At 38.3% G+C, this 25,119-nt stretch overlaps 1 protein-coding gene and 1 long non-coding RNA gene across 2 annotated transcripts in view; one reads left to right on the top strand and one right to left on the bottom strand.

Moving 5' to 3' along the window:
- JAM3 (junctional adhesion molecule 3) overlaps nucleotides 1-25,119 on the top strand; it is a 105,500-nt gene that overhangs the window by 35,004 nt on the left and 45,377 nt on the right. The gene's annotated exons all lie outside the window — the stretch shown is intronic.
- LOC123857649 (uncharacterized) lies at nucleotides 13,500-16,548 on the bottom strand. The gene is made up of 3 exons (XR_006793934.3): nucleotides 16,481-16,548; nucleotides 14,354-14,481; nucleotides 13,500-13,647 (listed from the first exon to the last, which is right to left on the bottom strand). It is a non-coding gene; the product is annotated as an uncharacterized LOC123857649 (long non-coding RNA).

The raw sequence follows: 25,119 nt of genomic DNA, 5'->3' as shown, positions 1-25,119 counted from the left end.
TAGGACAGAATTTTTAAAAATAGTCTTCTTGGGGCGCCTGGGTAGCTCAAATTGTTAAGCATCAGACTCTTGATCTCAGCTCAGGTCTGAATCTCAGGATTGTGAGTTCAAGCCCAGCATTGGTCTCCATGCCTACTTAATAAATAAATAAAATAAATAAAAGTAATAAAATAGTCTTCTTGTACCAACAGAGAAATAGGGGTTTTCTGTGTTTGTATATACAAAGAGATATTTAGAAGATATTCCAAATAGTATATTTTCCCACTTATATTTGGACTATTTTGTTATAAAACCTAATTTTAACAAGTGGGAAAGCAGGTTGGCTTCTTTTCTCTTTTTCTGTTGAAGTTTTCATCTGTCACATTTGTTCAACATAAGTCTAAAATTTAACACACAGCAAATGAATCATCTTTTCTTTGCTGGACTCAAATGCAACCATTAACATCATCTGGCTTTTAGAAGCCATTTATTTATACAATGAGCTGCTTTTGCTGGAGTGAGCTCTGAGTTGAGTATAAATAGAAAAGGATCCTTATTCCCTGATCTTCTGGGTCCATTCAGTTCCATCCAGAAGTTCTGGGTCTCTGGATTGGTACAATGGTTTTGTATGTGGAGACAAACCTTAAATGCTTTTACAGTTCTTGTTTTACTTCACACCTGCTTGTGTGTGCTCTCTCTCTCTCTCTCTCTCTCTCTCTGTCAAATAGATAAATAAAATTTTTAAAATATATATATAAAACTGTATTTTACTTTAAATAACATATGCTATATATCTGACCTAACAGTGTTTATTTTCAGGATAATGTTTTCTTGACTTCTTTTTATAAGATGCCACCTTATCCCCAAAATTATGGAAAGTACTTTTAAGGAGTGATCTTTAGGTTTTTTACATTTTAAAATCTATTCTTAATTTTCTTTTTTCCATGTATATGCTTTCTTGGCACCGTAAGATTGTATAAGTACCGCGCGCTAACCGATTGCGCCACTGGAGCTCCTTGGCACCGTAAGATTGATATTGCCCTCTCAGCAAATCCCTCTTAGAGGGAACATACCTCAACATAATAAAAACCATATAAGAAAAACTCACAGTTAACATCACACTCAATGGTGAAAACTGAGAGCTTTTCGTTTAACATCAGGAACAAAATCAGATGTCCACTTTCACCACTTCTATACAGTGTAGTGGTGGAATTCTTAGCCAAAGCAATCAGACAAGAAAAAGAAATAAAAGGCATTCGGGGAGGAGCTTAGATGGTGGCAGAGCAGGAGGACCCTAAGCTTTCCTCTTCCCTCGAACACAACTAGATAACTATCAAATCATTCTAAATACCCCAGAAATCAACCTGAAAACTGACAGAACAAACTCCACAACTAAAGGGAGAGAAGGATCCACATCAAAGAAGGTAAGAAGTACAGAGTTTTGGTTTAGGGGAGAAACAGATTGCAGGTGCTGTGGAGGGGAAGGAGCCATGGTTGTACAGAAAGGTGAGGGGTGGGGGGAAGAGGAAGAGAGGAGCACACAAGAGAAGGCACAGGGAGAACATTTTCCCAAAGCCATTGGCTGGGAAAATGAGACGAGCTGATTTTCATGAGTTCTTGCAACCATCAGGGCACAAATACTGGAATTTTAAAAGTCAGTGGGCTTTGCTGGGTTAGAGCCCTGAGGGCACTGCACTGCTCCTGAAGAGAAGGCAGGCAAACAACCTGGAGGTGGTCAGTATGGAAGTAATATCTGGAAAACGCCTAGGTCACACATGGGGGAGATTATTCGCTCTTCTCGGAGTACTCCCCTGAGAGACAGCAATCAGGGAGATGCCTCTCCAGGAACAAAGGAGCCAGCTGCACCATTTCCCTCTCCTACCCCTCAGCATGAATACAGAGCGACCTGCAATAAGCAGTGCAGCAACAACACTGACTACCTAACCTACTTACACCAAGTCCTACACTCTTATGCTCTGGCAGGACTGCCCGTCTTGGTCAAGATTGCCTTAGTCCCTGAGCAGCAGGCCCCTTCTCCAGAAGACCAGCAGAAATCCTTGTCCACACCATGTCCCCCAACCAGAGTTCTGCAGGGCTTCAGTTCTAGTCGAAGCAGTATCAGGTCTCATTTAACAAGCAGACCAGAGCACACCTAGTTAAAACTGGTGCATTCTGGCCAAGGACCAAACACTGCCCACTGCAGGCAAGGTGAGCCTCTGTCGATGACTGTCCTAAAGGATAGAGCAGCCAAGACACAGCAGGCAGTGCTCATGAAGCACATACCAGAGACCATCCCTGAAGAGTTAGACCCTGGACATTATATGACCGCTTCTTCATAATATTACTCATTGAGCACACACAAGCAGTAAAAATAATAGGCTTTTCTAATACTCAGAAGAAGACAAGGACTTAGACAAAATACCAAGTTGGAGGAATTCGTCCCAAATGAAGGAACAACATAAGGTCATAGCCAGAGACCTAAATGAGACAGATATGAGTAACATGGCCAATGGAGAATTTAAAGCAACAAACATAAGGACACTCTCTGGGCTTGAGAAAAGAACTGAAGACTTCAGAGAGACCCTTAAGACAGAGATGAAAGAGATAAAGAATCAGAAATGAAAAATGCCATAACTGAGATTGGAAATAGGCTTGCTGCAATGAACACAAAGCCAAAAGAAGCAGAGGATTAAATAAGTGATATGGAAGACAAAGTAATTAAAAAGAAAAACAGAAGAAGACAAAGTAATGGAAAATAATAAAGGTGAACAAAAGAGAGAAAGAATTACAGAACAGGAGACTAGACTGAGGGAACTCAGTGACTCCATCAAATGTAATAACATTTGTACTATAGGAATCCCAGAAGAAAAAGAGAAAAAAGGGGGCAGAAAGTTTATTTGTGGGAATAATAGCTGAAAACTTCCCTAATCTGGGGAAGGAAACAGACACCTAGGTCTAGGAGGCACAGAGAACTCCTGTCAAAATCAACAGAAGCAGGCCCACACCAAGACATACTGTGATTGAATTTGCAAAATATGGTGGTAAAGAAAAAGTCTTAAAAAGCAGCAAGACAAAAGAAGTCCTTAACTTAAAAGGAAGACCCATAAGGCTACCTGGAAATTTCTCAACAAAACTTGGCAAGCCAGAGGGGAGTGGCATGATATATTCAAAATGCTGAATATGAAAAATCTGTATCCAAGAATACTGTATCCAGCCAGACTATCATTCAGAATAGAAGGAGAGGTAAAGAGTTTCCCAGACAAACAAAAACTGAAGTTCATGACCACTAAATCAGCCCTGCAAGAAATATTAAAGGGGACTCTTTGAGTGGACAAGAAGACCAAAAGTGACAAAAATAAGAAAGGAACAGAGAAAATCAACAGGAACAGCAACAAAACAAGTAGTAAAATGGCACTAAGCACATATCTATCAATAATTACTCTGAATGTAAATAGACTCAGTGCTCCAATCAAAATATATAGGGTGTTAGAATGTACAAAAAAGTAAGACCCATCTATATGCTGCCTACAAAAACACTCATTTTAGATCTGAAGACACCAGATTGAACATGAAGAGATGAAGAAACATTTATCATGCAAATGGATGCCAAAAGAAAGCCAGAGTAGCAATACTTAAATTGGACAAATTAGACCTTAAACCAAAGACTAAAAAGAGATGAAGAAAGGCACTATATCATAATAAAGGGGACAAATCCACCAAGAAGATCTAACAATTGTGAATATTTATATACACAACCTATGAGCATCCAGATATATAAAACAATTAATAACAAACATAAAGGGGGGTACCTTGGGGACTTAGTTGGTTAAGCATTCTGCCTTTGGCTCAGGTCATGATCCTGGGGTCCTGGAATCGAGCCTCGTATTGGGTTCACTGCTCAGCCAGGAGCCTACTTCTCCCTCTCCCTCTGCCCCTCCACTGCTTGTGTTCTCTCTCTCTTTCTCTCAAATAAATAAAATCTTAAAAAAATAAAATAAATAACAAACATAAAGGAACTCATTGATAATAATACAATAATAGTAGGGGACTTTAACACTGCACTTACATCAATGTATAGATCATCTAAGCAGAAAATCAACAAGGAAACAATGGCTTTGAATGACACACTGAACCAGATGGACTTGACAGATATATTCAGAACATTCCATCCTAAAGCAACAGAATACACATTCTTTTCAAGTGCACATGGGACATTCTCCAGGACACATACTAGGTCACAAATCAGGCCTCAATAAGTACAAAAAGATTGAGATCATACCATGCATATTTTCTGACCACAACGCTATGAAACTTAAGTCAACTACAAAAAAAAAAAAAAAAATTAGAAAAGACCACAAATACATGGAGGTTAAAGAACATTTTACTAAAGAATGCATGGGTCAGCCATGAAATTAAAGAAGAAGAAAAAAAAATACGTGGCAACAAATGAAAATGAAAAAACACGGAAGTCCAAAACCTTTGCCATGCATCAAAAGCGGTCCTAAGGGAGAAGTATATAGCAATACAGGGCCTACCTTAGGAGGCAAGAAAAATCTCAAAAACCTAACTTTACACTTAAAAGGATCTAGTAAAAGAAGGACAAATGAAGCCTAAAGCCAGCAGAAGAAGGAAAATAATAAAGATTAGAGCAAAAAGGGGCGCCTGGGTGGCTCAGTTGGTTAAGCGACTGCCTTCGGCTCAGGTCATGATCCTGGAGTCCCGGGATCGAGTCCCGCATCGGGCTCCCTGCTCAGCAGGGAGTCTGCTTCTCCCTCTGACCCTCCTCCCTCTCATGCTCTCTCTATCTCATTCTCTCTCTCAAATAAATAAATAAAATCTTAAAAAAAAAAAAAGATTTATAAAAAAAAGATTAGAGCAAAAATAAATGATATTGAAACTAAAAAAAACCAGAACAGATCAAAGAAACCAGGAGCTGGTTCTTTGAAAAAATTAATAAAATTGATAAACCCCTTGCCGCACTTGTCAAAAAGAAAAGAGAAAGGACCCAAATAAATGAAATCACAAGTGAGAGAGGAGAAATAACAACCCAACACTACAGAAATACAGTTATAAGAGAATATTGTGAAAAACTATATGCTAACAAATTGGACAACCTGGAAGAAATGGATAAATTCCTAGAAACACATAAACTGCCAAAACTGAGACTGTAAGAAATAGAAAGCTTGAATAAATGGAAACCATCAAAGAAATTGAATTAGTAATCAAAAAAAATCTCCCAACAAACAAAAGTCCAGTGCCAGATGGTTTCATAGGCAAATTCCACCAAACATTGAAAGAAGAGTTAATTCCTATTCTCAAACTATTCCAAAAAATGGAAAAGGAAGGAAGACTTCCAAATTTGTTCTATGAGGCCTGATACCAAAACCAGATAAAGACTCCACTAAAAAACAAAACTACAGGCCAGTATCCCTAATGAACATGGATGCAGAAATCCTCAGTAAAATACTAGCAAACTGAATCCAACAGTACATTAAAAGAAACATTCACCACGATCAAATGGGTTTTATTCCTGGGCTGCAGAGGTGGTTCAGTATTCACAAATCCATCAATGTGATACACCACATTAATAAACGAAAGGATAAGAACCATATGATCCTTTCAATAGATGCAGAAAAAGCATTTGACAAAGTACAACATCCATTCATGATAAAAACCCTCAATAAAGTAGGTTTTGAGGGAACATACCTCAACATATGTACAAAAAACCCAGAGCTAACATCATCCTCAATGGGGTAAAACAGAGCTTTTCCCTTACGGTCAGGAAGAAGACAGCAATGTCCACTCTCACCACTGTTATTTAACATAATACTGGAAGTCCTAGCCTCAGGAATCAGACAACAAAAAGAAATAAAGGCATCCACATTGGCAAGGAAGAAGTCAGACTATTTGCAGATGATATGATACTCAATATAGAAAACCAGAAAGACTCCACCAAAAAATTGCTAGAACTCATACATGAATTCAATAAACTTGTGGGATACAAAATCTGTACAGAAATTTATTGCACTTCTCTACACCAATAATGAAGCAACAGAAAAAGAAATCAAGGAACCTATCCCATTTACAATTGTACCAAAAACCATAAGATACCTAGGAATAAACCTAACCAAAGAGGTAAAAGATCTGTACTCTGAAAACTATAAAATACTGATGAAAGAAATTGAAGATGACACAAAGAAATGGAAAAACATTCCATGCTCATGGATTAGAAGAACAAATATTGTTTAAATGTCTCTATTACCCAATATAATCTACACATTTAATGCAATCCCTATCAAAGTACTACCAGTATTTTCACAGAGCTAGAATAAACAATCCTAAAATTTGTATGGAACTGCGAAAGACCCCAAATAGCCAAAGCAATTTTGAAAAAGATAAAGCTGGAGGCATCAGAATTCCTGACTTAAAGTTATATTACAAAGTGGTAGTGATCAAGACAATATGGTACTGGCACAAAAATAGACACCTTGATCAGTGAAACAGAATAGAAAACCCAGAAATGAACCCATAAGTATATGGGCAATTGATCTTTGACAAAGCAGGAAAGAATATCCAATGGAAAAAAGACAGCCTCTTCAACAATGGGTGTTGGGAAAACTGGACGGCAACATGCAAAAGAATGAAACTGGACCACTTTCTTCTACCATACACAAAAATAATTTCAAAATGGATGAAAGACCTAAATGTGAGACCTGAAACCATAAAAATCCTAGAGGAGAACACAGGTAGTAACCTCTTTGACATTGGCTTTAGCAACTTCTTTCTAGATAGGTCTCCTGAGGCAAGGGAAATAAATGCAAAAATAAAGTATTGGGACTACATCAAAATAAAAAGCTTCTGCACAATGAAGGAAGCAACAAGACTAAAAGGCAGCCTATGGAATGGGAGAAGATATTTGCAAATGACATATCTGATAAAGGTATCTAAAATTTATAAAGAACTTCTAAAACTCAAAAAACAAAAAACAATCCAATTAAAAAATGGGCAGAAGACATGAATAGACATTTTTCCAAAGAAGACATGCAGATGGCCAACAGACACATGAAAAGATGCTCAACATAACTCATCATCAGGGAAATGCAAATCAGAATTACAGTGCAACACCATCTCACACTGTAGAATAGCTAAAATTAACAGCACAAGAAACAATAGGTGTTGTCAAGGATGTGGAGAACTCTCTTACCAGTATGAAGGTTCCTCAGAAAGTTAAAAATAGAACTACCTTATGATCCAGCAGTTGCACTACTAGGTATTTACCCAAAGAATACAAAATACTGACTTGAAGGGTTACGTGCTCCTTGATGTTTATAGCAGCATTATCTACAATAGTTAAATTATGGAAAAAGCCCAAATGTGCATGACTGATGAATGGATAATGAAGAAGTGGTATCTATACAATGGAATATTACTCAGCCATAAAAAGAATGGAATCTTGCTATTTGCAATGACATGGATGGAGCTAGAGAGTATAATGTTAGGCAAAATAAGTCAGCCAGAGAGAGATAAATACCATATGATTTGACTCATATGTGGAATTTAAGAAACAAAACAATAAATCTTTGGAAAAAAAAGAGGAAAATCAAGAAACAGACTCTTTACTATAGCGAACAAACTGATGGTTACCAGAGGGTAGATGGGGGTGGGTGGGATAAATTTGTGATGGGGATTAAGGAGTGCACTTGTGATGAGCTATATGTTGTATGTAAGTGTTAAATCACTAAATTGTACACCTAAAACTAACAGGACACTATATGTTAACTAGGATTTAAATAAAAACTTTAAAAAAAGAGAGAGGGCGCCTGGGTGGCTCAGTTGGTTAAGCGACTGCCTTCGGCTCAGGTCATGATCCTGGAGTCCCTGGATCGAGTCCCGCATCAGGCTGCCTGCTCAGCAGGGAGTCTGCTTCTCCCTCTGACCCTCCCCTGTCTCATGTGCTTTCTCTCTCAAATAAATAAATAAAATCTTTAAAAAAAAGAGAGAGAGAGAGAAAACATCCAAATTAGTAAGGAAGAAGTAAAACTTTCACTGTTTGCAGGTGACATGATACCATGTATAGAAAACCCTAAAGTCTCCACCAAAAACTATTGGAACTGATAAATGTGAAGTCACAGGATATAAAATTAATATACAGAAATATGTTGCATTTCTTTACAATAATAGTGAAGTAGCAGAGAGAGAAATGAAGAAAACAATCCCATTTACAATTGCACTAAAAATAATGAAATTAATAGGAATAAACTTAACTAAGAAGATGAACGATCTGTACTCTGAAAACTATAAAATATCAATGAAAGAAACTGAAGATGACACAAACAAGAGGAAAGATATTCCATGCTCATGGATTTGAAGAACCAGTTGTTAAAATAAGTCCATACTAACCGATCTACAGATTGAATACAGTCCCTAACAAAATAGCAACAGCATTTTTTACAGAAGTAGAACAGTAATCCTCAAATTTGTATAGAACCACAAAAGACCTTGAATAGCCAATGTGATCTTGAGAAAGAAGAACAAAGCTAAAAGTATCACAATCCCAGATTTCAAGACCTACTACAGAGCTGTAGTAATCCAAATAGTAAGGTATTACACAAAAATAGACACATAAATCAATGGATCAGAATAGAGAGTCCAAAAATAAACCCATGCATATATAGTCAATTAATCTATGACAGTGGAGGCAATAATATACATTTGGCAATAATACACAAAGACAGTCTCTTCAACAAATAGCACTGGGAAAACTGGACTGCAACATGCAAAAGAATGAAGCTGGACCACTTGCTTGAAGCATAGACAAAAATAAACTCAGAATGGGTTAAAGATCTAAATGGAGAGACCTGAAACCATAAAACTCCTAGAAAATAATATAGGCAGTAATTTCTTTGACATCAGCTGTAGAAACATCTTTCTAGATATGTCTTCTTATTTCCTTCTTAGGCAAGGGAAACAAAAGCAAAGTTAAAGTACTGGGACTACATCAAAATAAACTTTGGAACAGGGAAGGAAGCCATCAACAAAACAAGGCAACCTACTGAATGGGAGAAGATATTTGCAAATGATATATCCAATAAGGGGTTAATATCCAAAATTTATATAACTCAACACCAAAAAACCAATTAATCCAATTAAAAAATGGACATAGGATCTGAATAGACACTTTTCAAACGAAGACAGAGAGAAGGACAACAGACACATGAGAAGGTAGATGTTCATCACTCATCATCATGGAAATGCAGTTCACAACCACGATGATACATCACCTCACACCAGTCAGAATGGTTAAAGTCAAAGAGAAAAAATAAGTGTTGACTAAGATGTGGAGGAATAGGAACCCTTGTACACTGTTGGTGGGCATGTATATTGGTGCAGCCACTATGGAAAATAGTATGTAGTTTCCTTGAAAAATTAAAAATAGAATTACCATATGATCCAGTAACTCTACTACTGGGTATTTGACCAGAGAAAATGAAAACATTAATTCAAAAAGGAATATGCACCCTATGTTTATTGCAGGAATATTTACAATAGCCAAGATATGGAAGCAGCCCAAGTGTCCATGGATAGAAGAATGAATAAAGAAGATGTAGTATATCTACAATGGAATATTAGTCACAGAAAGGAATGAGATCTTGCTATTTGCAGCAACATGGATGAACCCAGAGGGTATATGCTAAATGAAATAATTCAGACAGAGAAGGACCAAATACAGTATGGTTTCACTCATATGTGGAATTTTAGAAACAAAACAAATGAAGAAAACAGAAAAAACCCAGACTCTTAAATATGGAGAACAAACTGGTAGTTGCCAGAGGGATAGTCCATGCAGGGATAAGTGAAATAGAATAGATAAAGGGGATTAAGAGTACACTTATCATGATGAGCATTGAAAAATGTATAGAATTCTTTGATCATTATATTGTATACCAGAAACTAAAATAATATTGTAAAGCATACTTCAATTAAACTGTAAAAATTAAAAAAAATATGAATCCTGTATTTTATGTGAGAAGACAAAGTAAAGAGAATTTGGATCCACTTAAAAACAAAGCAGTGGGGCGCCTGGGTGGCTCAGATGGTTAAGCGTCTGCCTTCGGCTCAGGTCATGATCCCAGGGTCCTGGGATCGAGTCCCGCATCGGGCTCTCTGCTCCTTGGGAGCCTGCTTCTCCCTCTGCCTCTCTCTCTGTCTCTCATGAATAAATAAATAAAAATCTTTAAAAAAAAAAAAAACAAAAACAAAACAAAGCAGTAATACCTGGTAATGATCTTCACATGGTGGACACCCAGTAAAGGCTTATTAATGAGTAAGGCCCAGGCTCCTGCACCAAGGCTCAGCTCCTTACTACTGACCTCAAACGCACTAAGAATCAAAGGCAAAGTAAGAGGTTTTCAAAAGGACCTGAGGCACAAGACTTGTAAACCAGACTGAGAAAGTGATCAGCTTAATCCCATCCTGCACGCTCTTTAACAGCCAGTTATGCAGGACATGTAAGGGTCTGGAAACCTGCTATCCTCCCTGCCCTTTCCTTCTGTCACTGTCTCTTCCCCAGTTCTACAGGGGCCTTGCTGCATTCTCTAGTTGGCTGCTCCCCTGGAGTGTCCCATAGGGCTCAGCCCAGGAGTTGTTGGACATCCACACCCCACACCTGTCCCACTTTAACTTCCCACATACTGTTCCCTCTGCACTTTACAAGCTGGCTGGATGAACTAACCAGATAAACTCAGTTCTGACTTGAGGTCTATCTGTGTTGTGTTTCCCACACTTGGTAACCTCCACCTGGGAGTTACATTTGGATATTTGACATATATATATATATATAAAACATACATTTGAATGTTACTCCAGGATATGGGGGAAGATTTATTATTTGGAAACACATGGATATATTATTATGGTGAATAATATAAAATTCACTTGATTTTATGGTAAAACATAAAATATAGAAATGTAATACTCACTGTTAGTTAACTAAGTCATATCTCTGACACTTCCCCTTCATCCCCTTGTCCTACCTCTATGTATAAACCCATTCACTCTCTTCTAGAATTCAGGGCATCTTGTGGGAGAGAAAAGATGCTGAGTTCATGCCATTATTAAGGGCTGTAGCCCTTGAGTTATGAAAATTTAGTGCTTGCTCAGTTGTGATGACTGTGTTAGTTTTTTCTAATCACTTCCAGTCTCTGACAAAGCTATATACCTTATGGGACACACAGGAAACATCTCCCTCAACATTTCCCTTCATTCCCAAAAAATCTTGATCAGATCCATCCCCTGGGTCTAGTGAGTATTTATTGAGTACCTCCTGTACACGCAGGGCATTGTGCTAAAGCATGACGAAGGCCCTGTCCTCTAGGAGAAATACTATAGTTGTGGAGAAGACCAAGCTGGCCATTCCTTTTACTACACTCACACCATGCATGCATAGAACATCATGCATATGCAGAAGCTTCAGCTGCATACGGGCTGCTTTTTAAGGAGAGTGTGGACACAAAAGTCCAACTGCAAAGAGGAAAATAATAGCAATCCCAAGTTGACGAAAATCTGTTTTAAAAGAAGTCTGTTTATGAACTGAAGCTAGTTCTTACAAAAATCACAATGACCAAAGCCAGATAAAACCCATTAGAAGGTTTGTGTGAGATATTTGAGATTTGCAAAATTAGCTTTAATGGGTTAGGAGAAACAGTAAACTATTTCTATCTGGGCAAGATTTTGCTTTTCTGTGTACCTAAAGTTAGAACCAGTCGTCCCTGAGGCTGAAATGCTTCCTCACAGGTAGGCCAGATAGACAGATGTGCATTCTCTTTTTAGTTGGGTCAGCCATCTTTCCTACGTGTTAGGGTTAGCTCTAACAAGATAGCTAAAGTGGCAGAGAGAAATCCTTTGTTGCCTAATACCAAGGGCATTGTCAAAATACACTAAACTGTGAATTAGGCAAATAGCAATACTTTATCTTTCATTTTTCTCAGCCTGATACTTTTTATTTTTATTTTTTTAAAGATTTTATTTATTTACTTGAGAGCTGGGGGCAGAACACTGAGGGAGAGTGAGAGAGAGAAGCAGACTCCCCGCTGAGCAGAGAGCCTGACATGGGGCTAGGTCCCAGGACCCTGAGATCATGACCTGAGCTGAAGGCAGATGCTTAACCAACTGAGCCACCCAGGTGCCCCTCTCATCCTGATTTTTATGACATACTGCTCTTCCTAACTGAATTCCGAGCCAGCTTTCTGAGCTGGACATGGTGGAGCTCCCTACTTGCTGATGTATGTGAAGGATAGCTCAGTAAATACTCTCCTTCTCCCAGAGTATCTATCCCACTGATATTTCACCATTAGAGACATACCTTTGGGTTCAGTCAGTCTCCACAAGGTCTCCATTTAAGTGCACTTATGCTGCACAGGGGAGGAATGAGATGAGGTAAGGTGTAAGATGAAAGAGGCACCTGGCTGGGAAAGGCAAGCCCAGGAACAGGTTTCAGAATTTTACCAACAGTTTTATTAGAATATATTTCCATTTTCTAGATTTTTCTTTTTTCTTACCCACTCCCTGCTACTTAAAAGGGGATTTGAGGGTACATACATAATGAGGAGTCTGTTTGAATCCTTTTCTCTCTCACCATCTGATTCTCTGTCTGGAGGTAGTGGTGGAGGATGAGACATATCTGTCATTTGTAATATAATGTAACTGATTAGATAAACTGTTCTCGAAGTTATATTTCTGTTTAGAAGAATACTTCGAGGTGCATTCCCTTTCCCCCCTTTTTACTAGTACCTTTCTCTGAATCTTGAATGAGTTGATCACTTCTTTCTGATCTGGACAATTTTCTGTGACTCTTAATTCTATAGGGCCCTTATGTCCTCTGAAGAGTGATTGCTTTCTGCATAACATCCAGTGTTCTTTGCTGTTTTCCACCCACAGAACCTTTCTTGTTGAGGAGGAGGTGTGATGTAGGAAAATTATGAGTGCTTTTCAAACCCATTTGAATTGATGGCCCAGATGGTAAGGAAGATCCCTTGGGGAGCTAAAAATTGAATGGGTGATAGCAGAATTTAAAAAATCATAATTAGACTCCCATTCTTTTAGGACCATTTTAGAGGTCCCAGTCTTTATTTATTCATCTGAGTTTCATTTCTCAATTGATAGTGACCTCCTTGAGGGAAGTCTTGGTTTGTACACCACTGAAACCCCAACACCTTAGAAAGTGGTTCTTTAATATAATCGTAATAATGGCTAAAATGGATTCAGTGCCTTTTATGTGTTAAGTACTGTACTAAGTACATATGCTACCTTATTTAATTCGTACAACCTTAAGAGGGCGGTATTGTAATTTATTCCCATTTTATGGATAAGAAAACAGAAGTTGAGTAAGACTGAAGTTGCAAATACCTAGTAAGCAGCTGGAGACAGAATTCAAACCCAGGCATTCTAGAGTATGAACTCTTAACCATTATATTATACTACTTCTTATTAAATACTTAGTTTTAAAATAAATATTTGTTGAGCAAAAGAATGAGCGAACCAAACCTAAAATTAATTTTCTGAAGTCACACAGATATTTTACCTCTTAGAATGTACTGCTCAGTGTAAACGGTCAACCAGGATGCGTGGTGCTGTGCTTGGTGCTACTCAAAATTCAAGGAGATATCACCCCTGTTATAAACACGCAACATGGGATAAGAGTATTAACACTGAAATTTCTTCTTTTTCTCGCCTTTAAACAAAACAACCAAGAGCAATTTAACAGTGGTATTTGGCTTATGAACTTAACATCTATTGTGCAGTGGTAATGGCAAGTTAATGTGGCATCGATGAGGTGGCGCTGTCATTTAAATGCGGATTTTCATCCCAGTTCTATATATATTAAGTAGTGTGCTCTGGGAACCACAGAGTATTTTCAAGGGGGACAGCCATTTAACTCTAAGCAGAACCATTTGATTTATGATAGTGGTACTAGAATATTTGTTAAAAGAGGGGTAGCAAGGAAGTGACTTGGGTAAGGATACTACTTCCTAGTGGAGAGAACACTGGATTATGAGTCAGGATATCTAGATTTTAATCCTGTTCCATTTTAAATTTCTGTTGGGTTTAGCTAAAACATTTCTGCTGTTAATATTTTGCTTTAATATCAGAAAGTGTCCTAACTACACTGGAAAATATGGTCACCTTCTTTGTGTCTTTGTGACGATACAGTGTTCGTTTGGTAGAATTTTCTGTCCGCCACCAGTATTGCCTTTTATCTTCTTAAAAACAAATCTGATCACATGACTCTCTTCTTCACTTCAGTTTTTATGAAGCACTTGCTGTGTGCCAGAAGTTGCTCTTTATATGCAGTAACTCGTTTAATTATCTCAGTTACCTTATGAGGTGGGCACGGATACCCACATCTCACAGATGGAACAGTTGAAGCACAGCCGTACGGAAAGTAGCATAGTGATTGATGGGGCTGGTGTCGGACCCACACCGTCAGTTACTACTCCTCAGCGCCTGTCAGTAAAACATTTCTTTCTTGAAAATCATCAACAAAAACATGTATGAGCTCCTAATTTATGCCAGTTACTGTTCCAGGCATTGGAGAGTCAGAGGTGACCAAGATGTAGGCACTGGGGTTCAGATAATTTGTACTTGATCAGAGTGCTTTCCTTATGACCTTTCTGGGGATTTAATCAGGAGCATGGGGCCACTCCAGCCCCCACCCTGTTACATAGAAAGAGAAAGCAGCATATTAAACTTTCTCCAAGACTAGTCTGTGGCTTTAGGCCTCAAGCATGACAGATTTTTCATCCTTCAGCCTTCCCCTTTTCTTATCAGAAGATGTCCATGTTAGTTAGCATCCCCTTATTCTATGTAGACAGGCAAGGCAGTGCAATAGCGTGGGTAAGAGCCACAAGCTAGTTCATCTCCCCTGTACCTTATTTTTTTTAAATAAAATTTTATTGGAGAAAAATAGAACCATCACGTACACAGGGAAAAGAGCACAAATTTTAACTGATACAGAACAACTGAAAGTCATCATTACCCAATGTTGTTTGCAATTACTTTTCAGTTTCTTAAACATCTCCCCTCAACGTGCTTTTTTTCTTAAAGATTTATTTATTTTGGAGAGAGAGAGTGAGGGGAGGGGCAGCAGGAGAGGGAGAGAGTCTTTTTTTTTTTTTTTGAAGATTTTATTTATTTATTTGACAGACACAGTGAGAGAGAGAGAAAGAGAACACAAGGGGGAGTGGGAGCGGGAGAAGCCAGCTTCCCGTGGAGCAGGGAGCCTGATGTGGGGCTCCATCCCAGGACCCTGGGATCATGACCTGAGCCAAAGGCAAATGCTTAACCAACTGAGCCACCCAGGTGCCCTGAGAGAGAGTCTTAAGCAAACTCCCTGCTAAGCGTGGAGCCTGATGCGGGGCTCAATCTACTACCCTGAGATCATGACTTGAGCTGAAAGCAAGAACTGCATGCTCTACTGACTGAGCCACCCAGGTGTCCCTCAATTTGTTTTTTAATAGTCTTGCTAATTTTTTCAGTTGAAATAGCATCAAATTTTCAAAAAATTAAGAGCCTCAGGGAAGGGACCAGCTTTGAAGGTAACAAAAGTGACAGCAAGTCTCCTCCTAATAGGAATCAATTCTACCTAAAAATTCCTTAAGAGTAACTATTGAATCTTCTGGAATAGTTGTATATCTCAGAGACCATCAGGGATGAGTTAGGACACTGACCTAGATGGTCCAGTGTGGAGAGGACAAACAGAATAGCTGCATTTCCTTGTCAGGTGAGCTCATGCAAGGAAGCCGGGGAGAAGCTGAGAAAATAGAGGCAATGCCTGCTCAGAAAGAATTAGGAAGGCATTCTGAATACACATATTGTTAACAGTGTGCAAGTTGATACAATTAGAGAGAAATAGGCAACTTTTTATAATAGCTGGTCACAGGTCTTGAGAACTCAAGAAAAACAATAGTATACACAAGAGCCAAAAGTCTCTTCAGTCCACTGTTAGGGCCTAAATATTCTTCCTAATGGCTCCAAATAGTCAAGGAAATAGAATGTTGCCAAAGGCATGAAAGCAGTTCTGATTTTAAAAAATCGAAACAAAATTTTCTGTTTCTCTCCAAGATCAGCTCCCTTCAATGAAAAACAAACAAGCAACAAAAAACAAAAACAAAAAACAAAACAAAAAACCCACAAAAACAAATGAACAAAAACCCCACTGATGCTAAAGAGCAGCCTTTTACTCACATTACCAATTTGAATAACAGTACTTTTGCTATTTTCTGTGTATGAACAATCCTAAGACACTCCCCTGAAAAGTAGATGTCCAATGGCTGTAAGAAATCTTCAAGAAATTTTGAAAGTAATAAGATCAGCATAATACAGATTTTGAAATTCCCAACTAGGGAGTATATGGGGAAAACAAAGGAGGACATTTATGCCTAGGGTTTTAGAAAGTTAGAAGGACGATAGGAAAGGTTTATTTACCAAGAAAATCCCAGTGTACCTTAGTTGCCGTGTGACCTCTCTGCAAGTCTTTTCATCTGTGACGGGGATAATCACTGGCTCTACCTCACAGGGTTGTTGGGAAAATGAAAGTCCAGTGTTTTAAGGAACTTGGCACATGGCATGTAGGAAATACTCCTGAAAATGTTTGCAGAGGGGTGTGTGTGTGTGCGTGTGTGCGTGCACGCGTGCGTGCACATGCATGAACATGTGTGTAATGGCACATAGGCATGTCTATATGAGCATGTGTAATTTATGTAATGTACATACACACCATGGTATTCTTTTTTTTTTTTTTTTAAGATTTTATTTATTTGAGAGAGAGAGAATGAGAGACAGAGAGCATGAGAAGGAGGAAGGTCAGAGCGAGAAGCAGGCTCCCCGCTGAGCAGGGAGCCCGATGCGGGACTCGATCCCGGGACTCCAGGATCATGACCTGAGCCGAAGGCAGTCGCTTAACCAACTGAGCCACCCAGGCGCCCACACACCATGGTATTCTTGTTTAGGTTATGATTATAGTTTGACTTGAAACCTACACTTTCATTTCTGACCTTGAATTTACAGCTCATTTTAATTTGCTTTCTTGTAATAAAAATGTTAACCATAAGAGATGGTAGTTTTCACATACAAGCTATTTTTTCTATTTTTAGAGACCCACTGTCATCTTTGGTTCTAAAAATGTAATTCACGGAATTATGGGGGGAGAGGCTAGACTCCAGATCGCTGGGTTGTTTGGGTGCTGTGAACATTCTGGGGTTCTGTAATAACTGAAATTTTGTTTGTGGGTATCAAATTATGGATCTACAGAAACTAAAAATGAAACCCTCCATTTATAGGAATTACCTAAAAAGAATGTGGATATTCCTGTTTTATTATTTATCTGGAATGAGAACACTTTTTTCCTAAGCTTCAGTTTCTTTTTTTTTTTCTTTTTTTTCTTTTTTAAAGATTTTATTTATTTGACAGAGAGAGAGACAGCGAGAGCAGGAACACAAGCAGGCGGAGTGGGAGAGGGAGAAGCAGGCCTCCTGCTGAGCAGGGAGCCCGATGTGGGACTCGATCCCAGGACCCTGGGATCATGACCTGAGCTGAAGGCAGACGCTTAATGACTGAGCCACCCAGGCGCCCCAGTTTCTTTTTTAATGAGTGATTTTCACCATTTCCCCTTTCCCATTTTCTTTCTTATACATTGTAAATCTCATTTTAGAGTTCAAAACCAGGGCCAAAAACTTAATTCTGGGTTGTTTGGGGAAGATAATTACATGCTATAAGAAAAATTAAGAGCTCCTTCCTTTTTTTTAATTTATTTTATTATGTTATGTTAATCATCATACATTACATCATTAGTTTTTGATGTAGTGTTCCACGATTCATTGTTTGCGTATAACACCCAGTGCTCCATTCAGTACGTGCCCTCTTAAATACCCATCACCAGGCTAACCTATCCCCCACCCCCCTCCCTTCTAGAACCCTCAGTTTGTTTCTCAGAGTCCATAGTATCTCATGGTTCGTCTCCCCCTCTGATTTCCCCCCCTTCATTTTTCCCTTCCTACTATCTTCTTTTTTTTTTTTTTTAACATATAATGTATTAATTTGTTTCAGAGGTGCAGGTCTGTGATTCAACAGTCTTACGCAATTCACAGCGCTCACCATAGCACATGTACTTGACAGAGAGAGACACAGCGAGAAAAGGAACACAAGCCAGGGGAGTGGGAGTGGTAGAAGCAGGCTTCCTGCTGAGCAGAGAGCCCGACGCGCGGGGCTCGATCCCAGGACCCTGGGATCATGATCTGAGCCGAAGGCAGATGCTTAACGACTGAGCCACCCAGGCGACCCGAGCTCCTTCCTATGATTTTACTGATCCTGCACATTTTCCCCTTAGGATCATACAAAGTGAGAAATGAAATTGCTTCATTTTCATTGGTATCTTTCTGTAGTTAAGTTAAATGATGGATATGTGTTGGGCTGGAGTGCAGGTATGTAGCACAGATATAGGAAACGTATAGTAGGGATGAAGAATCATCTTCAAGGAACCATATTGGTCTATATTCTTATACACTATCGTTCTCGCAGAAGGAAAAGATTAGGATGCTTCCATATCTATGCCCAGTTTTGGGATTGAGGAATTCCTGGTTTAGAGATATTACATCCTTATTCAGCAGATCTCTGTGTCACAGGGTCACACATCAGAAACCTGTTTTACAACTGTGGATGTTTTAGAAAACAGTTGAGGTGTAATTAACATACAATAGACTGCACATATTTAGTGTACAGTTTGATAAGTTTGGCATATTTGTAGATTCTTGAAACTACAACCACACTCAAGATTTGAACATAATCAGCACTACCAGAAGTTTTCTAGAGCCCCCTTGAAATCCTCTTCTGCACCTCCATCTCCATCTCACCCCATCTGCCCTCTCCCCAGGCAACCATTTATCTGTCTTCTATCATTTCATGCTACTTTGGATTTCCTAGGATTTTATATAAATGGAGTCATACCATATGTATTCTTTTTTTGTCTGGCTTCTTTCACTCAGCATAATTATTTTGAGATTCATCCATGTGCAAGTGTGCATCAATAATCCATTCCTTTTTACTGGTGAATATTAGTATTCCATTGTATGGAAATACCACAGTTGATATATCTATTCACTGTTCATGGGCATTTGGGTTGCTTCCAGTTTTTAGTTATTACAAATAAAATTGCTGTAAACATTTGTGTGCAAGTATTTGTATGATCATATGATTTCACTTTCTTTGGTAGGTATCTGGGAATAGAATGGTTGAACCAAATGTATGTTTAAATTTTTAAGAAACTGCTCAGTTATTTTCCAAAGTAGTGATACCATTTTACATTCCCACCTGCACTAGATGAGAAATCCAGTTTTTGAAATTCTTGTCAACACTTGTTATGGTCAGTCTTTTTAATTTTAGATATTCTAATAGGTGTGCAGTGGTATCTTACTGGTTTCTTAAAAATTAGTTTATTTAAATGTAATCTCTACACCCAGTGTGGGGCTCAAACTCAGGACCCCGAGATCAAGAGTCACATGCTCCACCAACTGAGCCAGTTAGGTGCCTCAAGTGTCTTACGGTTTTAATTTGCATTTCACTAGTGGCTGATGATGTTGGGCATGTTGTGTTTATTTTCCTTCCATAAGATCTCTGTCACAATTGCTCAACTCTGCCATTTTAGAGTGAAAGCCCCCATAGACAATATGTTAATAAATGGGTGTGGCTGTGTTCCAGTGAAATTTTATTTACCAAAACAAACAACAGCAACAAAAAAACAGAGCAGGGAAAAAAAAAAGGAGCAGGTTGTACATAGACTTGGATTGTAGTTTGCTGACTCCTGAAGTATGATCATGTCATCTGCAAATTAAAGACAGATTTATTTCTTCTTTTCCAGTCTGGCTGTATTCGAATATTTCTTTTTCATGCCTGATTGTACTCTCTAAAACTTCCAACACAGTATTGACTAGAAATGGTGAGAGCAGGTATCTTTTCTTATTCCAGTTCTTAGGGGAAAAGCATTCAATCTTTCATCATTAATTATAATCTCAACTGTAAGTTTGTTGTGGATACTATTGATCAAGATTAGGAAATTCTATTGTTAATTTTGGTTTAGTTCAACTGGCTTTTGTTTTATTAATTTTCTTCTATTTTTTTTTCTGTTGTCTATCTCTGGAGGTTCCTTTCTATTCTAAATATTTTTATCAGGAATGGATGTTGGATTTTGTCAAATGATTTTTCTGCATTTATTGAGAATATCGTAATTTTTAGCTTTTTATTATGATGAGTTACATTGATTGGTTTTCAGATGTGAAGCCGATCTTGCATTCCTGGGATAAACCTTAGTTGGTCTTTTTTATGTTTTTGGGTTTGATTTGCTAAGATTTTATTTGGAACTTATTTAAAAAGATTCTGTTTATTTATTTGAGAAAGAGACAGAGAACACAAGCACGGGGAGGGGGAGAGGCAGAGGAAGAGGGAGAAGCAGGCAGCCAGCCCCCCCGGCCCCCCGCCACCGTACAGGGAGCCAGGGAGCCTGACATGGGGCTCAATCCCAGGACCCTGGGATCATGAACTGAGCTGAAGGCACTTAACTGACTGAGCCATCCAGGCGCCCCTTTATTTGGAACTTTTGCATCTGCGCTTATGAGATACACTGATCTGTAGTTCTCCTGTAATGGTTTTGGTAATGGAAGTCATGGAGGTAATGCTGGCCTCTTAAATAAGTTGGGAAATACTTCCTTCCTCATTCTAAAAATACCTATACAGTTGTAGTGATGTCCCCCTCTTAATGCTTGATATTGTGTCTTCTCTCAGTTTTTCCTGCAGTCTAAGTAGAGGTTTATTAATTTTATTGATCTTTGCACAAAACCACCTTTTGGTTTTATTGTTTTTTCTCTGTTTTTCTGTTTTCTGTCTCATGATTTCTACTTTGATCTTTATCATTTTCTTTATTCTGCTTACTTTGGATACAGTTTGCTCCTTTCTTCCTACTTTCATAATGCAGAAGACAAGGTTATTGATTTGAGACCTTCTTTCCCACGCTAGGCCATTAGTGGTGTCAATTTCGCTCTAATTACTGCATTACTGGTCTACCATAAATTCTGACATGTCATGTTTTCACTTTTGTTCAGGTCAAAATACTTTCTTTACCTTTTGATTTCTTTGTTGCTCTGTGGGTTACTGAAAAGTGTTTAGTGTTGGTTTCCAAATATTAGGGATTTTCCAGATACCTTTCTGTTACTGATTTCTAATTTAATTTCATTGTGGTTAGAGAACAGACTTTATATTACTTGAATCTTTTAATTTTTTTGTGATTTATTTTATTGCTCAGAATATAGTCTACTTTGGTAAATGTTCCATGTGCATTTGAGAAGAATCTATTTTGTTGTCTTTGAGTGAAGTGTTCTATAAATATCAACTAAGTTAAGTGGATAGTGCTTTTTGAAGTCTGTGTTCTTACTGATTTCCTATCTGCTTGTTCTATTAATTATTGAGAGAAGAGTGTTGAAATTTAACAACTGGATTTGTGCATTATCTATTTTGCACCTTTGTTATGTAATGTCTCATCATTTCTTTGTCTTTTCCTCTTTTTTTTTTTTGCCTTCTTTCAAATTGAGTAGTTCTTATTCTGTTTTATCTCCTTTGTTTGCTATTAGTTATAATTCATGACCTTGACATATTTAAACAGTAGTAGTTGGTTATTTTGTAGAATGTCACTCAATTTGAGTTTGTCCAGTATTTTCTCATGATTAGATTTGGGTTGTAGATTTTGTGGGTGAGGGGAGGAGAATACCACAGAGGTGTAATACCCTTCTCATCATATATATCAAAGGGTACATGATATTGTCATGACATGTTACTGATGTTACCTAAATCTCTATGGTTAGGTGGTATCTTGAAGATGTCTTCACCCTGAAGTTACTATTTTTCCCTTTTTGAACTCTGTTATTTATAAGAGCAGCCTACACTCAAAGGGAGAGGAATTAGTTTTCACCTCTTAGACAGAGGAATATCAAATACTCTTCCACATGTAGATATGTAATAAAACCAGAACAATAACTAATAAATATTTGGGGGGATCAGATATTATGAAACCATTCAAATACTCTGTTTCTCTTTAAAGTTTTTCCCCTAATTTTGGCAATCATCAGTGGATCTTTTGCCTGCAACAATTATTACTCTGGTCTAAAGGTAACTTTTTTATTTACCTAGTTCTTTCTACATTAATTAATTGGAATTCTTTTATAAAGAAAATTTATTCTCTCTCTTTTTTAAAAGATTTTATTTATTTATTAATGAGAGAGAGAGTGAGAGCACATGAGAGCGGGGAGGGTCAGAGGGAGAAGCAGACTCCCTGCTGTGCAGGGAGCCCAATGCAGGACTCAATCCTGGGACTCCAGGATCATGACCTGAGCAGAAGGCAGTCACTTAACCAACTGAGCCACCCAGGCGCCCCAAAAATATATCATCTCTTATTTGCTTATTTGTTTATGTCATCTTGGACTCATGGGTATTTATTTTATTCTTTGTATTATAATCTAGTGCTATCATAATTTAATTTTTACTCAAATCTTCCACCTTTAGCCACTGGACGTTCTTTAAGTTTAGCTCTTGATTCTTTCATATTATATTGTTTGAGCACTTCCTCACTTTTTGACACTACAAGGTGCTCCAGCCTCATCTTGGATTTTCCCTGCTCTAGCCCTATCATCAGCCATGTCTCCAAGGAACCCTAGTTCCATTTTCTGGAGCATGGTATTTAGAAACCAGGATCTGGGCACCGAGTGGGCTTTTTGCTGCTGAAGTGTCAGCACTTCTGGGTTCTCTTGCTAGACAGGGTAGGAGATACGTGTATTTATACTAACCTGTGAATACACATATCTCTGTGTTTCTCTGTTTGCATATATATTAAAATAAACATTATATTTATATTTATATATATTTAATTCAGCACTACAGGGTTAATTCCAGCCTTTCCCTCTTGCATATTCATAACTTCTTTCTTTGATAGAAACTTAGCTCTCATTGTGGCATATTTATAGTTCTTATTTGTTCAACCCTGTTATACAAGTATTTTCAGAGTTGCTAACCCATACAACTGTGAGAAACATTTTTTCAGCTACAGTACAGTGTTTGTGTAAAATTTTTCTGTTGGTAACCGTATGATATGCAATCAAAATACTAATTTGCGAAGTTATTTATGTTAGTTCCTTTCTTCCCTCTTCTCCTAAGTATGGTCATGTTCTTGGTAATACTGTTAGTTTCATTTGCCAGTCTGCATTCCATCCTGGTTGCCCAGACATCCTGGATGATACATTTTTAAAGATTTTCATACAGTAAAGATCACTCTTTGTGCTATAAAGTTCTAAAGGTTTTTTTTTATTATGTTAATCACCATACATTACATCATTAGTTTTTGATGTAGTGTTCCATGATTCATTTTTTGCACATAACACCCAGTGCTCCATGCAGAACGTGCCCTCTTTAATACCCATCACCAGGCTAACCCATCTCCTCACCCCCCTCCCCTCTAGAACCCTCAGTTTGTTTCTCAGAGTCCATAATCTCTCATGGTTCGTCTCCCCCTCCCAATTTCCCCCCCTTCATTCTTCCCTTCCTACTATCTTCTTCTTCTTCATTTTTTTTTTTAACATAAAATGTATTATTTGTTTCAGAGGTACAGGTCTGTGATTCAACAGTCTTGCACAATTCACAGTGCTCACCATAGCACATTACCTCCCCAATGTCTATCACCAGCCACCCCATCCCTCCCACCCCCCACCACTCCAGCAACCCTCAATTTGTTTCCTGAGATTAAGAATTCCTCATATCAGTGAGGTCATATGATACATGTCTTTCTCTGATTGACTTATTTCGCTCAGTATAATTCTCTCCAGTTCCATCCACGTCATTGCAAATGGCAAGATTTCGGTTTTTTGATGGCTGCATAATATTCCATTGTATATATATATACCACATCTTCTCTATCCATTCATCCTTCGGTGGACATCTTGGCTCTTTCCAGTTTGGCTATTGTGGACATTGCTGCTATAAACATCGGGGTGCACATACCCCTTTGGGTCCCTATATTTGTGTCTTTGGGGTAGATACCCAGTAGTGCAATTGCTGGATCATATGGTAGCTCTATTTTCAACTTTCTGAGGAACCTCCATACTGTTTTCCAGAGTGGCTGCACCAGCTTGCATTCCCACCAACAGTGTAGGAGGGTTCCCCTTTCTCCACATCCCCGCCAACATCTGTCGTTTCCTGACTTGTTAATTTTAGCCATTCTGACTGGTGTGAGGTGGTATCTCATTGAGGTTTTGATTTGGATTTCCCTGGTGCCGAGCGATATTGAGCACTTTTTCATGTGTCTGTTGGCTATTTGGATGTCTTCTTTGGAAAAATGTCTGTTCATGTCTTCTGCCTATTTCTTGATTGGATTCTTTATTCTTTGGGTGTTGAATTTGATAAGTTCTTTATAGATTTTGGATACTAGCCCTTTATCTGATATGTCATTTGCAAATATCTTCTCCCATTCTGTCGGTTGTCTTTTGGTTTTGTTGACTGTTTCTTTTGCTGTGCAAATGCTTTTTATTTTTTTTGTTTGTTTTGCTCTCATGTTAGACATGAAGATGTTTACTTTTTTTTAAATTTTTTAAAATTTTATCAAAACCTTTTTATCTTGATGAAGTCCCCATATTTCATTTTGCCCTTGTTTCTCTTGCCTTTGGCGATGTTTCTAGGAAGAAGTTGCTGCGGCTGAGGTCAAAGAGGTTGCTGCCTGTGTTCTCCTTTAGGATTTTGATGAACACCTGTCTCACACTGAGGTCTTTCAACCATTTGGAGTCTATTTTTGTGTGTGGTGTAAGGAAATGGTCCAGTTTCATTCTTCTGCATGTGGTTGTCTGATTTTCCCAATACCATTTGTTGAAGAGACTTTTTTCCATTGGACAGTCTTTCCTGCTTTGTCGAAGATTATTTGACCATAGAGTTGAGGGTCCATTTCTGGGCTCTCTATTCTGTGCCATTGATCTATGTGTCTGTTTTTGTGCCAGTACCATACTGTCTTGATGATGACAGCTTTGTAATAGAGCTGGAAGTCCGGAATTGTGATGCCGCCAG

This window comes from Mirounga angustirostris, unplaced genomic scaffold (assembly GCF_029215605.1).
Source record: "Mirounga angustirostris isolate CCGP_5_RB_7025 unplaced genomic scaffold, mMirAng1.0.hap1 SCAF_13, whole genome shotgun sequence".
NCBI lineage: Eukaryota > Metazoa > Chordata > Mammalia > Carnivora > Phocidae > Mirounga > Mirounga angustirostris.
This window is presented reverse-complemented; position numbering and strand designations above follow the sequence as displayed.